The sequence below is a fragment of the Pan troglodytes genome, chromosome 3 (assembly GCF_028858775.2).
Source record: "Pan troglodytes isolate AG18354 chromosome 3, NHGRI_mPanTro3-v2.0_pri, whole genome shotgun sequence".
In the NCBI taxonomy this organism is placed as follows: Eukaryota; Metazoa; Chordata; class Mammalia; order Primates; family Hominidae; genus Pan; species Pan troglodytes.
Window position 1 is genome coordinate 111,827,344 of NC_072401.2, and position 13,627 is coordinate 111,840,970.

Below are 13,627 nucleotides of genomic sequence, written 5' to 3' on the forward strand. Positions count from 1 at the left end.
AATAGCAATGATTTGTATTGACTCCCCAAAATTCACAAACTCATCATCAGAAGGGGGAGAATTTGGGTGAAAGGGAGGTACTGACTTGTTTTGAGAATCATGTGATGAATAGCTCCTTTGCTTCCAGGATTACTCTTCTGTCACTGGATGAGATGTCTGCAATGGAATTTGCTGACAAAGGACAACTTTGCTTTTATGTGCCTTTGCTTATGGGATGGTTAATAATCTCCTGTGCCTGCCTCCTCATTCAGCCGTTACAAGACAGCTCAGGGGACTCTGAAACAGAAGGCCTCTGTGCTCCCCTCTGTTTAATTATAGTCTGCATTCCCAGAGAAATGAAGTGAGCCTTCTGACTTAGAACAACCTTGTGACCACAGCCTTGACCCTTTGTCCTATGTGGTGCCACTTCTCCGTTAATCATATTGTGCTTACTCAGCTGTCTGGGGTACAGGTGTTCTTAGCTTAGCTGCATACATACAGTTGAATTAGAGATGGTCAGCTTAGCTACAGACTCCCCTTCAGTTCACAAGCTTGCTTTTTCAGTTCTAATGTCCAAGATAACTGCATCCTCCACCTCTTAAAACTACTCATTCTCTGACGCCCCCAGCCTCTTGAGATTGAGTTTAATAACAATGACAACTATTGTCAAAATACCTACTGTGGGCTAGATATGTCCATCACAACTGTTATACCTTTTTGACAGCTTCCTATGTGGATTTAGCGGGGTCTTAGAAGGAGGGAATACATGGAGCAGGACGGAGCTCTGTTGACATGGTCAGAGGAAGAACTGGGTACCAGAGTGGGAGCAGCTAGGTGCTGTGCCAAGCAGGGGCCAGGACAGGCACCTCCCCAGGAGGAGCTGTATGTGGAAGCCCCAGAGGCAGAGCAGATGTCCTGGTGGCTGCCATGCCAGGAGAAACCAGGAGCCCAGAGGCCAACTCCTGAGATAATCTGGAAGCGCATTCTGCTTGTCTCTCACCATCTCAGAAGACAGGTTGTGATAAAACCTGAGTTTTTTAAATAGGCTTTTTGGCACCATCTAATTTTTCTAATGTATGTGAAAGTATTACTTGGATAAAAATCAAATTTAAATGTCTATAAATTTTATAAGTGGGGTTAACCACTAGAAAAGACATATGAAATAAAAGAAAGAAGGTTTTATTTACTGAGTAAAAGGAAGAGAAGAGAAAATATGAGAAAGCATAGTAGAAAGTAGGCAAAATATAATGGTCATAAAGTCCAAAAATATCAATAATCAATAATATTAAAAGACAAACACTTCTAGATTGGAACAATAAAATTTCACCATGAAATAACTCAGAAAAGTAGAAAATAAAGAATTGGCAATAGATATATCAGGTGAATGTAACAAAAAAGCAGGCATAAAAATATTTGTATCATACCAAATGAAATCCAAATTAAGAACGTTAAAAGGGGCTGGGCACGGTGGCTCACGCCTGTAATCTCAGCACTTTGGGAGGCCGAGGTAGGTGGATCACTTGCAATCAGGAGTTTGAGACCAGCCTGGCCAACATGGTGAAACCTCATCTCTACTAAAAATACAAAAATTAGCCGGAGGTGGCGGTGCCAGCGTGTGGTCCCAGCTACTTGGGAGGCTGAGGTGGGAGGATCACTTGAGCCTGGGAGGTCGAGGCTGCAGTGAGCTGTGTTCACACCACTGTACTCCAGCCTGGGTGACAAAGTGAGACCCTGTCTCAAAAAAAATGAAAAAAATAAAAAAATAAAAATGGGGGTAAAGATCTCAAATCTACTTATTTTGCAGTCTTCCCCCTTAGCAAATAGCAGATCTCACCTTCTCAATGAAGCCGTCTCTGACCACCATATCAAAATCACATACCTTCGCCCAGCCAGGTTGAGTGAATGAGTAGATGGGCAAGGACAATTCCAAGGTTTTTATTTTCACCTACTGGAAAGATGGAATCACCATTTACTGAGTGGGGCAGACTGTGGGAGAAGCAGATTTAGAGCAAGGAGAAGAATAGAGTCCAGCTTTGGACATACTAAGTTTGAGGTTCCTACTAAAAATCCAAATGGAGATGTGTAGGCAGCAGAGTATAGCACGTGAGGTTTGAGGACAGGTTTATGCTGAATATCGTTTTGTTTGTTTGTTTTTATTTTTGTCGTTGTTGTTGTTTTTGAGACTGAGTCTCACTCTGTCACCCAGACTGGAGTGCAGTGGCACAATCGTGGCTCACTGCAAACCTCTGCCTCCCAGGTTCAAGTGATTCTCCTGCCTCAGCTTCCTGTTTCGTTGGAACTGCAGGCACGCACCACCACACCTGGCTAATTTTTGCGTTTTGTTCTTTAGTAGAGATGGGGGTCTTGCTATATTGGCCAGGCTGGTCTTGAACTCCTGACCTCAAGTGATCTGCCCGCTTCGGCCTCTCAAAGTGCTGGGAGTACAGGCATGAGCCACCGTGCTCGGCCACGCTGAATACATTTTAAAATCATCAGTCTACATGTGGAATTCAAAGCCATGAGAGAGTTGGGATCACCCAGCAAGAGAATGAGAGTAGAGAAAAGAACATTTCCTAGGATTGAACCTTGGAAAGAATAAATGTGAGCTAGAATAAAGGAATCGAGTAATCGAAAAATGATAAATCTATCCTGTCCGGAAAGTAAAGAAAGTGTTCCAAGCAGGAAAGAGTGATGTATCATGCCAAATACTACCGATACATCGCCTACTCTGAGCAATGAGAGTTGGCCATTAGATTAGCCACACAGAGATCACTCAAATCCAACAGAGAATCAAAAGAAAATCTTCACACCGTAATCAAGTAAAATGTATTGCAGAAAATCAAGAGTGCTTCAACATCAGAAAATCTATTAATGTAATTCCCTACATTCAGACTAAAGGAAAGAAGTCATATGATCATTTCAATATATTATTTCAAATTTTATCAAAATACATTTGATAAAATTTAACACTCATTCCTGATTTTAAAAACACTTAGGAAACTAGGTATTATTTAATTTCTTAAACTTGATGAGGGATATTGGTATGTTAGAGCATAATCTATAGCAGGGGTTGTCAAACCTTTTCTAATAGGGACAAATAGTAAATATTGTAGGCTTTGCAGGCTACTTGCTGTCTCTGTTGCATGTTCTCCTTCCTCCTGTTCCTCCACCTTCTCCTCCTTCTTTCTCCTTCTTTTTCACCGCTGCAATTTCTCCATGACCCTTTAAAAACATAACAGCTGTTCTAGCTCTCAGGTCATACAAAAACAGGTCACTGGCCAAGTGGCCTTTAATTTGTCAATCCTTAATCCACAGTTAGTAATATTCAAATGGTGTAGAATTATTTGTTACATACTATTCAAATGGCTTAGATGTATCTCAATTAAATTTAAGGCAAGGATTCCTACTATTGCTGCCATTACTGTTATGAAAGAAATTGTAGGTAATGTGTTAAGGCAGAAAGTAAAAAAGGAAACAATAATTATACGTATTGAAAAGAGTTACAGATCCAGCATTTATTCACCTCTATTCCTTGCTAATAAGAACCCAAATTTTGTCCATTTTTAGTTGTCATGTTGGATGTGCTATCTGGAGTTGCTGCAGTCATTTTGTAATTGTGAGAAGAAGTAGCCTAAGAAAAACTTATACATTGGAATTGGAAAGATGTAAAAACCTGGATCAGCGATGACATCCTCGAGATGCTGTACTAACCAAGTCTGGAGCATTTGCCTCAGGGATGTACATTATGTACATTATACATCTCTTTATTGTCTGAGTCTGTGACTATTATTTATAGTCAAAAGCATTCTGATTGGATATTTTTATTTGTAGGCTTTATCATTGCCTATCTAAAAAAAATCCAGAGAATAAACTGACTCAATAGAACTGCTAAAGTTGATGTATTCCAGAAAGTACTCTACCATGATCAAGTTAGAAAAAATCAATAGCTCTCCTGTGCACACCATTAACCAGTTAGAATCTATTATAGGAAATAGTTTTGTCTTTAACACAAGTGCCTCAACTCGATTTAACATTTTAATAAGAAGCTTAGACAAATTCAAGTCCTTTTGCTTTTTAAATTTAAATATAACATAAATTTAAATGATACAAAACTTTTAAAATCTTAATAAAAATAAATTTAAAATGAAAATATCATAAGAAAATGTCTGATTGAATAAGAGAAAAACCATAAACTACATTTCTTTCTTTCTTTATTTTTTTTGAGACAGAGTCTCGCTCTGTTACCCAGGCTGGAGTGCAGTGGCGCGATCTCGGCTCACTGCAACCTCCTCCTTCTGGGCTCAAGCGATTCTCGTGCCTCAGTCACCCAAGTAGCTGGGATTATAGGTGTATGCCACCATGCCCAGCTAATTTTTGTATTTTTGGTAGAGTTGGGGTTTTGTCATGTTGGCCATGGTCTGGTCTCAAACTCTTGACCTCAAGTAATCTGCCCACCTCAGCCTCCCAAAGTTCAGGTATGAGCCACCATCCCTGGCCCTGAACTACATTTTAAAAACTAACAATTAATGAATAAGAAACATTCATGTAAAAGTTTACTGAAAGATATAAAAGGAGATCTGAAGAAATAAAAAAGCCTACTACATTCTGGGAAAAGGAATACTGTTGAAAATTGTCAACCCCCAATTAATAAACCATTCCAATATAATTTTTCATGGAAGTTAACTATCTCATTCTAAAATGAATCTGGAAAGGAAAAATGGATAAAAATAGACAAAGTTATTTTAAATTGAAAGGGAAGGCTTGCCCAATGAGATATCAAAACTTAGTGTAATAATATCCAAAATAGTATGGTATTTTTGCAGGAATATGTAAACAGATGAAATAAAAACATGGTCACATACAAAAATCGACCCAGGTAGATATGGAAATTTATTTTAACAGTGGCATTTAAACTCAATAGAAACATGATGTCAATTCAATTTTTATTGAATTTATTTTTATAGGGACAATTAACTATCAAAGTTTTTTACTTAACTTACAACCATTTACAAAAAATAAATTCCTGAAGGAATAACGACATAAATTTAAAGTCAAAATTATAAAAGTGATAAAATATATCAGTTTTTCTGACATTAGGAGAGACAAGGCCTCTTAAAATATGACCAAATCAAAAGATTGAGGGGCAAGATGGCCAGCTAGATGCTGCCAGGAGGAACAGCTGCCACCAATGGACTGGGGCACCAGAAGGACTGGCAGGACCCCTAGCAGATCTTCAGAGGGAAGGCATTGAGAGCAGATGGAGGAAAGATACAGAAGTGGGGCTGAAGGGGAAGGAAGCTGAGAACCATGTATGGGGCTACTGTGCATACCGTGACTTGTTCCTGGTCCCAGTGACTCTGAGGGAATGGGTTAATTGAATAGGCAAGGAACAGCCTGCTCTTGCCACAGGCCTCTGGAATCCCAGCAGAAGGAAAGCCCATGACCACCACAGACACTTGAGCTGGCAGCGAGAGCTGCTTAGAGAAGTGGTAGGGGCAGAACTCCAGCCAGTGCAGAGCCCAGAGGATTTGGTGCGGGAACATCTGTAGTGGAGCATGAGCAGGAATGCCTGTTCCCCTAGGCTCAACTTGCTCCCAAAGGAGAATTTATGAAGAACTGTCAGACATGAACTCTGCAGGGTGGACCTGCCCGAGAGGGAGCTGGTCTGATCTGAGCATCCTTCAGTCTGCTGGCCTCTCCTGAGGCCCCAGCCTGGATGCACCTGCTTGCAGCACAGCCCAGAGGGGAGGTACCTCCTGGGGCCTGCATGACAGTGCCTGTGCTGGCAGACAGTGTCTGCCCAGCAGAGAGCTCCAGCACAGCAGCCCACATGGACATGTGCCAGGCTGCCCATTCCCTCCCCCCACAAACTTTCAGCATCCCCTGTTTCAGCTGCTTTGCCTATATGCACTTGTCCTCAGCCACCCCCCACATCACTTTGCCAGCATGTGTGTGCATGGGTGGTCCTTGCTTCCCCTTTTCTGCCAACCTGTGGGTCTGCATGCCCCCTTACTCCCTGTCATGCAAGTGCTGCCAGCATGAGTGCACTCTCCCCCTGCCAGTGCCCCATCCATGTGCTGACATTGCCACAGTGCAAAACTAGGCACAGAGAACAGCTGACCCACCCCCATCCACCAGCACCCCACTCCTGTGCTAACACCACCACTGATGAGAATGTATGCACAGACACCGGGTGAGAGCAACACCCCCATGCTGTGCTGCCACCACTGCGAATGCTGCGAATGCTGCAAATGCTGCAAACACTGCCACCACTGTGAATGCTGTGAATGCTGCCACCACTGCTGCAAATGCTCACATGGAGGCTCTCACCCTGGCACCTGCTAGCACTCTGCCACAGGTGACTAGCATGCACCCTGCCATGCTGCCACTGCCACTGCCACTGGTATGGGCGAATGAGGATGGATTCTGCTGCCACCACCCTATAAAGAGCTTTGGCTGGCAGCACTCATGGGAGTGTTGTGACTAGCAGTGTGGGAGCACCTCAACCGCTCTGGTGCAGCCCATTCTCAAACATAAGGGGTCAGAGAACAATGAGAGGCTGACTCTACTCCCCCAGAGTTAGACCATGCAGTCCAGGGATATTGAGCTGAGCCTTGGCTCCCTAAAATCTTCAAGAAAGGAAACCTGTCAACTGAACCCACCTTATATCATAGTCAAACACCCAAATACAATAAAAGGAAAAAAAACCCAGCCCATCTAAAGGACAGCAACTTTAAAGATTGAAGGAATATCAGCCCACAAAGATGAGAAAGAATGAGCACAAAAACTCGGACAATTCGGGAAGGCAGAAAACCTTCTTTCCTCCAAACAACTGCACTAGTTCTCCAGCAAGTGTTCTAAACTGAGCTGAGATGGCTGAAATGACAGAAATAGATTTCAGAATATGGATAGGAATGAAGATCATTGAGATTCAGGAAAACATTGAAACCCAATCCAAGGAAGCTAAGAATCACAGTAAAATGATACAGGAGCTGACAGACAAAATAGCTGGTCTAGAAAACAGTGTAACTGACCTGATAGAGAAGAAAAAAGCACTACAAGAATTTTATAATGCCATCACAGGAGAATAGACCAAGCAGAGGAATCTCAGAGCTTGAAGACTGGATTTCTAAAATAAAACAGTCAGACAAGAATAAAGAAAAAAGAATAAAAAGGAAATAATGAAACCTCTGAGAAATATGAGATTATGTAAAGAGACCAAATCTGTGACTCATTGGCACCCTGAAAGATAGGGACAATGGAAACAACTTGGAAAACATATTTCAAGATACCATGCATGACAACTTCCCCAATCTAGCTAGAGAGGTCAAGATCCAAATTCAGGAAATGCAGAGACCCCCCTGATCTCAACTACACAAAATACTTCACAAGAAGATCATCCCCAAGACACATAATCATCAGATTTTCCAAGGTCAAAATGAAAGACAATGAAAGGCAGCTAGAAAGAAAAGACAGGTTACCTACAAAAGGAAGCCTGTAAAACTAACAGCAGACCTCTCAGCAAAAACCCTGCAAGCCAGAAGAGACTGGGGGCTTATAGTCAACATTCTTCTTCTTCTTTTTTTTTTTTTTGAGACAGGGTCTCACTCTGTCACCCAGGCTGGAGTGCAGTGGTACAATCTCAGCTCTCTGAAACCTCTGCCTCCTGGGTTCAAGCAATTCTTCTGCCTCAGCCTCCAGAGTAAGTGAGACTACAGGTGCCCACCACCACGCCCAGCTAATTTTTGTATTTTTAGTAGAGACAAGGTTTCACCATATTGGCCAGGCTGGTCTCAAACTCCTGACCTTATGATCTGCCTGCCTTGGCCTCTGAAAGTGCTGGGATTACAGGCGTGAGCCACTGTGCCTGGCCATAGTCAACATTCTGAAAGAAAAGAATTTTCAAACAAGAATTTCATATCTGGCCATACTAAGCTTCATAAGCGAAGGAGAAATAAAATCCTTTTCAGACAAGCAAATGTGGAGGGAATTTGTTACCACCCAACCTGCTTTACAAGAGCTCCTGAAGGAAGTGCTAAATATGGAAAGGAAAGACTGTTAGCAACCACTACAATAACACACTTAAGTACACCAACCAGTGACACTATAAAGCAACAACACAAACAAGTGTGCAAAACAGCCAGCTAACAGCATGATGACAGGATCAATCCACACATATCAATACTAATCCTGAATGTAAATGGGCTAAATGCCCCATTGAAAGGCACAGAGTTGCAAGCTGGGTAAAGAAGAAAGACTCAATGGTATGCTGTTTTCAAGAGACTCATCTCCCATGCAATGACACCCAGAGGCTCAAAATAAAGGGATGAAGAAAAATCTACCAAGAAAATGGAAATCAGAAGAAGAGCAGGGGTTACAATCCTAATTTCTGACAAAACAGACTTTAAACCAACACAGATCACAAGAAAACACAAAGAAGGCCATTACATAATGGTAAAGGATTCAATTCAACAAGACCTAACTATCCTAAATATATATGCACCCAACACAGGAGCACCCAGTTTCATAAAGCAAGTTCTTAGAGACCTTCAAATAGACTTAGACTCCCAAGCAATAATAGTGAGAGACTTCAACACCCTACTGACAGTATGAGACAGATCATCAAGGCAGGAAATTAGCAAAGATATTCAGGACCTGAACGCAACATTGGACCAATTAGACCTGATTGACATCCACAGAACTCTACAACCATAAGCACCAAAATATACATTCTTCTCACCACCACATGGCACATACTCTAAAGATGACCACACAATTGGACATAAAACAATCCTCAGCAAATGCAAAAGAACTGAAATCATACCAGCCACTCTCTTGGACCACAGTGCAATAAAAATAGAAATGAAGACTAAGAAAATTGCTCAAAACCATACGATTACATGGAAATTAAACAAACTGCTCCTGAATGACTTTTGGGTAAATAATGAAATTAAGGCACAAATCAAGAAGTTCTTTGAAACTAGTGAGAACAATGATACAACATACCAGGATCTCTGGGACACAGCCAAGGCAATATTAAGAGGGAAATTTATAGCACTAAACACTCATATGAAAAAGTTAGAAAGTTCTCAATTTAAAAACCTAACATCACAACAGAAAGAACTAGAGAAGCAAGAGTAAACCAATCCCAAAGCTAGCAGAAGATAAGAAATAACCAAAATGAGAGCTGAACTGAAGGAGATTGAGGCATGAAAACTATGCAAAAGATCAATGGACCCAGGAGTTTGTTTTTTTGAAAAAGTTAATAAAACAGATAGACTGCTAGCTAGACTAATGAAGAGAAAAACAAGCAATGGGGGAAGGATTTCTTATTCAGTAAATGGTTCTGAGATTCAATAAATAGTATGCTTGTGCATACACAGAAGAAGATTGAAACTGGATGCCTTCCTTATACCATATACAAAAACCAACTCAAGGTGGATTAAGGACTTAAATGTAAAACCCAAAACTAAAAACCCTGGAAGACAACCTAAGCAGTACCATTTTGGACGTAGAAACTGGTAAATATTTCATGATGAAGACATCAAAAGCAACTTGCAACAAAAGCAAAAATTGACAAATGGAATCTAATTAAACTAAAGAGCTGCTGTGCAGTAAAAGAAACTATTGAATAGGCAAAAATTTCATGATGAAGACAGCAAAAGCAATTGCAACAAAAGCAAAAATTGACAAATGGGGTCTAATTGAACTAAAGAGCTGCAGTAAAAGAAACTATCAACAGAGTAAACAGCCAACCTACAGAATGGGAGAAAGTATTTGCAAATTTTACATCTAACAAAGGTATTATACCTAGCATATATAAGGAACTTAAACAAATTTACAAGAAAGAAACAAACAACCCCATTAAAAAAGGTCAAAGGTCATGAACAGACAGTTTTCAGAAGAAATCATACACGCAGCCAACAGCATATGAAAAAATCTTTATATCATTGATCATTAGAGAAATGCAAATCAAAACCACAATGAGATACCATCTCACACCAGTCAGAATGACTGCTACTAAAAAGTGAAAAAAAAAGAACAAACAGATGCTGGTGAGGTTGCAGAGAAAAGGGAACACTTATGCACTGCTGGTGGGAATGTAAATTAGTTCCACCATTGTGGAAAACAATGTGGGGATTCTCAAAGAGCTAAAGACAGAACTACCAGTTGACCCAACAATCCCGTTACTGGGTATATACTCAAGTGAGTATAAATCATTCCATTGTAAAGATACATGCAGCCGCATGTTCACTGCAACACTTTTCACAATGGTGAAGACATGGAATCAACCTAAATGCCCATCAGACTAGATGAAGAAAATCTAGTACATATACACCATGGAATACTATGCAACCATAAAAAAGAATGAGATCATGTCCTTTGCAGAAACATGGATGGAGCTGGTGGCCACTATCCTTAGCAAACTAATGCAGGAACAAAACAAAATACCATGTTTTTACTTATTAGCGGGAGCTAAAAAATGAGAATACATGGACACATAGAGGGGAACAATGCACACTGGATCCTACTTGAGGGAAGAGGGTGGGGAAGGGAGGGAATCAGAAAAAATAATCTATTGTGTATCAGAGCAGTGTATAGAAAATATATACTGTTGGTGTATATATTTGGTGTATATATTGTTGGTGTACACTGTTGGTGTAAGCATAAAGTTGTTTTGGTATGCATTGGGCAGTGCCTATGAAAAATTATTAAGAATTTTAATAGCTTTTATACTGACTAAGCGATTCAATTCCCAGATACATGTTTAAAGAACAGCTAGGAAATGTGTGTAAGAAGTCTTATTCAAAAATTTTAATTGTACCAATGTTTTAATTAGGCCAAGTTCGAAAAACAAAACAATGCCAAATACCTGAATTTCTATCAATAAAATAATGGTTACATAATTTTAGGGTACAACTATAGTTTTGCATATTATAATTCAGTTAAAAAGAGTAGGTTACGTCTATTTTACACATAAAGACTCCCAGGACACATTGTTAAATAAAACCAGAAAGTAGCTGAGTAATACACACAATATGTTATAATTTAAGGGGAAAAATAGCACCCAGTAAAACTAAACCAGTGTGGTTAAACACGTATAAAAAGGTCTAGAAAAATATGCTGTCAATAGTCTTACTTCTGGAAAGGGGACTGGAATTGGAGGTTGGTCAAGAGAGCACAATTACATTATATAGCTTAATATTTAAAATATGAGACTGTATTCATATATTAATTATACAATTAATAAACTCATAAATAAGAGCAATACATACTATAAAAAGAAGCAAACAGAAAGTACAGAAGTGTATTAAATAGAAAGTGAACGTTTCCCTGTGAAACCTCTAGAACATAACCACCACAAAACCTTACATATCTTCTCCTAAAAATGTTTGTGCATGTATACAAACAAGTGATTTTTGTTTTTGAGAAATAAGATCATGTTCTAACTCTTAAAATTTTAATATATGATAATATCTGACACCTTTTAACAATAATTCACTCATTTAACAACTGTTTATTGAGCACATACTCAGCACCAAACACTTTTCTAGGGTTGCCACTATTGTAGGCATGTAGATATAACTCTTCCCTTTCACAAAATTGTGCAACGTTCTACTAATTGGATTCACTGTGATATTATGTTTTGCCAATACCTGATTTATGGAAATTTAGGTTGTTCCTACTTTTATACATGACACACACTGCCGTGATACACTTCAATGTTCAGAACTTGTACAGACATCTTTGCACACTTGTTTTGATATTTCCCTAGGATAAATTCCCCATAGTGGGATTGCTGGGCTAAAGGGAGTACACAATAAAATATTACTACGCCTTTTAATATTGCCTGTAGAAATCTTGTAAGATCAAGGTATGAGAATTCTTGATCCCAAATGCCTTCAACAATATTAGAAATTGTGTATCTTTTAAGTATTTGGTGATGTGGAAGTCAAAAAATTACATCTCTGTTGGTTTTTTTTTCTTTTCTTTTTTTATTATACTTTAAGTTTTAGGGTACATGTGCGCAACGTGCAAGTTTGTTACATATGTATACATGTGCCATGTTGGTGTGCTGCACCCATTAACTCGTCATTTACATTAGGTTTATCTCCTAATGCTATCCCTCCCCCATTCCCCCACCCCACAACAGGCCCCGGTGTGTGATGTTCCCCTTCCTGTGTCCAAGTGTTCTCATTGTTCAGTTCCCACCTATGAGTGAGAACATGTGGTGTTTGGTATTTTCTCCTTGTGATAGTTTGCTGAGAATGATGGTTTCCAGCTTCATCCATGTCCCTACAAAGGACATGAGCTCATCCTTTTTATGGCTGCATAGTATTCCATGGTGTATATGTGCCACATTTTCTTAATCCAGTCTATCATTGATGGGCATTTGGGTTGGTTCCAAGTATTTGCTATTGTGAATAATGCTGCAATAAACATACGTGTGCATGTGTCTTTATAGCAGCATGATTTATAATCCTTTGGGTATATTCCCAGTAATGGGATGGGTGGGTCAAATGGTATTTCTAGTTCTAGATCCCTGAGGAATCACCACACTGACTTCCACAATGGATGAACTAGTTTACAGTCCCACCAACAGTGTGAAAGTGTTCCTATTTCTCCACATCCTCTCCAGCACCTGTTGTTTCCTGACTTTTTAATGATTGCCATTCTAACTGGTGTGAGATGGTATCTCATTGTGGTTTTGATTTGCATTTCTCTGATGGCCAGTGATGATGAGCATTTTTTCATGTGTCTTTTGGCTGCATAAATGGCTTCTTTTGAGAAGTGTCTGTTCATATCCTTCACCCACTTGTTGATGGGGTTGTTTGTTTTTTTCTTGTAAATTTGTTTGAGTTCTTTGTAGATTCTGAATATTAGTCCTTTATCAGATGAGTAGATTGCAAAAATTTTCTCCCATTTTGTAGGTTGCCTGTTCACTCTGATGGTAGTTTCTTTTGCTGTGCAGAAGCTCTTTAGTTTAATTAGATCCCATTTGTCAATTTTGGCTTTTGTTGCCATTGCTTTTGATGTTTTAGACATGAAGTCCTTGCCCATGCCTGTGTCCTGAATGGTATCGCCTAGGTTTTCTTCTAGGGTTTTTATGGTTTTAGGTCTAACATTTAAGTCGTTAATCGATCTTGAATTAATTTTTGTATAAGGTGTAAGGAAGGGATCCAGTTTCAGCTTTCTCCATATGGCTAGCCAGTTTTCCCAGCACCATTTATTAAATAGGGAATCCTTTCCCCATTGCTTGTTTTTGTCAGGTTTGTCAAATATCAGATAGTTGTAGATGTGTGGCATTATTTCTGAGGGCTCTGTTCTGTTCCATTGGTCTATATCTCTGTTTTGGTACCAGTACCATGCTGTTTTGGTTACTGTAGCCTTGTAGGATAGTTTGGAGTCAGGTAGTGTGATGCCTCCAGCTTTGTTCTTTTGGCTTAGGATTGACTTAGCGATGCGGGCTCTTTTTTGGTTCCATATGAACTTTAAAGTAGTTTTTTCCAATTCTGTGAAGAAAGTCATTGGTAGCTTGATGGGGATGGCACTGAATGTATAAATTACCTTGGGCAGTATGGCCATTTTCACGATATTGATTCTTTCTACCCATGAGCATGGAATGTTCTTCCATTTGTTTGTATCC